Raw genomic sequence first — 3,139 nt, 5'->3', positions numbered from 1 at the left:
GCGGTCATCTTCATGTTCAGTTGGTACCTTCCCTGTCTATGTGTCTGTCTCCAAATTTTCCTTCTATAAGGATACCAGTCACATTGGAATAGAGCCCACCCTAATGACTTCATTTTAATTTGATAAAGAGCATATCTCCAGCTGGGCGCAGTGGCTCACGCCTGTAATCCCAGCACTTTGGGAGGCCAAGGCAGGCGGATCATGAGGTCAGGAGTTCAAGACCAGCTTGGCCAACATGGTGAAATCCTGTCTCTACTAAAAATACAAAAATTAGCTGGGCGTGGTGGCACGTGTCTGTAATCCCAGCTACTCAAGAGGCTGAGTCAGGAGAATTGCTTGAACCTGGGAGGTGAAGGTTGCAGTGAGCCAAGATTGTGCCATTCCACTCCAGCCTGGGCAACAAGAGCAAGACTCTGTCTCAAAGAAAAAAAAATACCGTATCTCCAAATAAGGTGACATTCTCAGGTACTAGGGGTTAGGACTTCAAGATATGAATTTGGAGGGGGACGGGGGACACACAATTCAACCCATAAGAGTATCCATGCACCAGCCACCTTGGAATGTCAGTTTCTTCCACAGGGCTCAAGACTCTGGGGAGTCAGGAACAGGACTGTCCTGTATTCTGGTTGATTTTAAAATATTAGAATTTTGCTTTAATTGCCATATAGACTATGATGATAGTGAAGTTGATGGTGATGCTAACTGTGGTGAGGACAGTCATGGTAGTAGCAATTAAGAACTGCATTTCAGTACCGTGCACAATAGTATAATGATGGCCTAAAAGAACTGCCAGGCTTCAATGTGCTCCACATGTTTCCACAGCCAGAAACATATATCCCTATAAGGCAGGGGTTAGGTCAATTAATCAGACTTCATTTTACAGAGAGCTAACATGTCTGCAAATAACATTTCTGGTTCTTAGTGTATTGATCTTTATCGTCCTACAATTCCATTGGTATTGGTACTGCACTTTCAGTACTTTAATTTTGGACAGAATCAAAATACTTGAATTATACTCCAGGTCAAGTCTTTAACAGCTATATGGCCCTAGGAAAATTACCTTACCTCACTGGTTATTGAAAAGAGGAAAGATAGAAAGAAATTGGTGTTCTAGATTATGCATTCATTTCTGGATTCAGTTTGCATAAGTCAGTCTTTCTGAGGCTCACAACTTGGGGTAACTGAGGAAGTCAAGGTAATGCAAGGTCAGGTCCAGGGCAGTAGTCATTGCTATCTTGCCCACTGTGCCCCTACCTGACATTGCACCTAAGTCTCAAGTGGGATTTTTATAGATTGCAAAATCTAAGACAACTTATACAGCCATTTCACTACAGGGAGCCCACAGATGTATCTGTTTCCTGTAAACTAGTGGCACACATTCTTCCCTGAACTATTCAGGAGAAATCTTGTCAGCACATGAAATGTGTTATATAAATTCATTGATAAACTGGTGAAGGACCCTGCTATATTCACCAAAAGAATGTTGCTCAGGAAAGTCAACTTGCTCTGTTAGCATAAAAGTATGCATCTGAGATATTGGCAACTCAAGGAACAAAAGTGACATTTCCCTTCATACCTGCTGCTATTAATGATATAATAATGATCACAAACAATATTATTAACAATTAAAAATGTCATTTTTTTCATCCATACCAAAGAGATTTTTTGTCATTTGGTTCTCATTAATTAGATACATAATTTAAATGGGCCCTATTTCCCATCCTCTTAAATCTGTGAATAACCACCATATGGTAAGGTACTTACCTTGCAAGGATGAACAACTGGGCTTTATCAAATAAACCTGGGCCAAATGATGCAAATCATGCTGTATATGGTTCCAATACTGGGTTTTGCTCAATTCCTCTGCTTTCCAAAAGGAGTCTACCTGCCTTCAGAGTCCTTCATGTGATCATTATACTGGAAAAACCCAGGCATCTGGGGTCTGGAGTGGACCCTCAGCAAACCACAGCAGCCCTACAGAAGTGGCCAGACTGTTAAAAGATAAACAAACGGAAAACAACAACAACAAAACCCCACAAAAACCTCATCCAAAGGTCATCAATCTCAAAGATTGAAGGTAGATAAGCCCACAAATTTGAGAAAGAATCGATGCAAAAATACCGAAAACTCAAAAAGCCAGAGTGCCCCTTTTCCTCCAAATGACCACAACACCTCTCCAGCAAGGGCTCAGAACTAGGCTGAGGCTGAGATGAATGAAATGACAGAAGAAAGCTTCAGAAGGTGGGTAATAACAAACTTCACTGAGCTAAAGAGGCATGCTGTAACCCAATGCAAAGAAGGTAAGAATCATGGTAATACATGAGCTGAGAGCCAAAATAGCCAGTTTAGAGAGGAATATAACTGAACTGTTAGAGCTGAAAAAGACACTAACTCCATAATGCAATCTAATGTATTCATAGCAGAATAGACTAAGCAGGTGAAAGAATCTCAGAGCTTGAAGCCTATCTTTCTGAAATAAGACAGGCAGACAATAATAGCAAAAAAAGAATGAAAAGGAATGAACAAAACCTTTTAGAAATATATTATGTAAAGAGACTGAATCTATGATTGATTGGGGTACCTGAAAGACATGGGGAGAATAACCAAGTTGGAATACTTAAGGATATTATCCAGGAGAACTTCCTCAACCTACCAAGGCAGGCCAACATTCAAATTCAGGAAATTCACAGAACCCCAGTAAGATATTCCACAAGAAGATCATCCCTAACACACATAATTACCAGATTCTCCAAGGTCAAAATGAAAGAAAAAAATGTTTAAGGGTAGCCAGAGAGAAAGACCAGGTCACCTACTAAGGGAACCCCAGCAGACTAACAGTGGACCTCTCAGCAGAAACTCTACAAGCCAGAAGAAGTAGGGAGAGAATATTTAACATTTTTAAAGAAAAGAATTTCCAACCGAGAATTTCATATCTGGCCAAACTAAGCTTCACAAGCAAAGGAGAATGCTGAGGGTATTTGTTACCACCAGGCCTGCCTTGCAAGAGCTCCTGAAGAAAGCAGTAAATATGGAAAGGAAAAACTATTACAGCCACTACAAAAACACACTGAAGTACACAGACCAGTGACACTATGAAGCAACCACATAAACAAGTCTGCCGAATAGCTAGCATCACGAT

The sequence above is a fragment of the Hylobates moloch genome, unplaced genomic scaffold, assembly GCF_009828535.3.
Source record: "Hylobates moloch isolate HMO894 unplaced genomic scaffold, HMol_V3 SCAFFOLD_5, whole genome shotgun sequence".
NCBI classification, from domain to species: Eukaryota; Metazoa; Chordata; class Mammalia; order Primates; family Hylobatidae; genus Hylobates; species Hylobates moloch.
Note: the sequence above shows the minus strand (reverse complement) of the source record.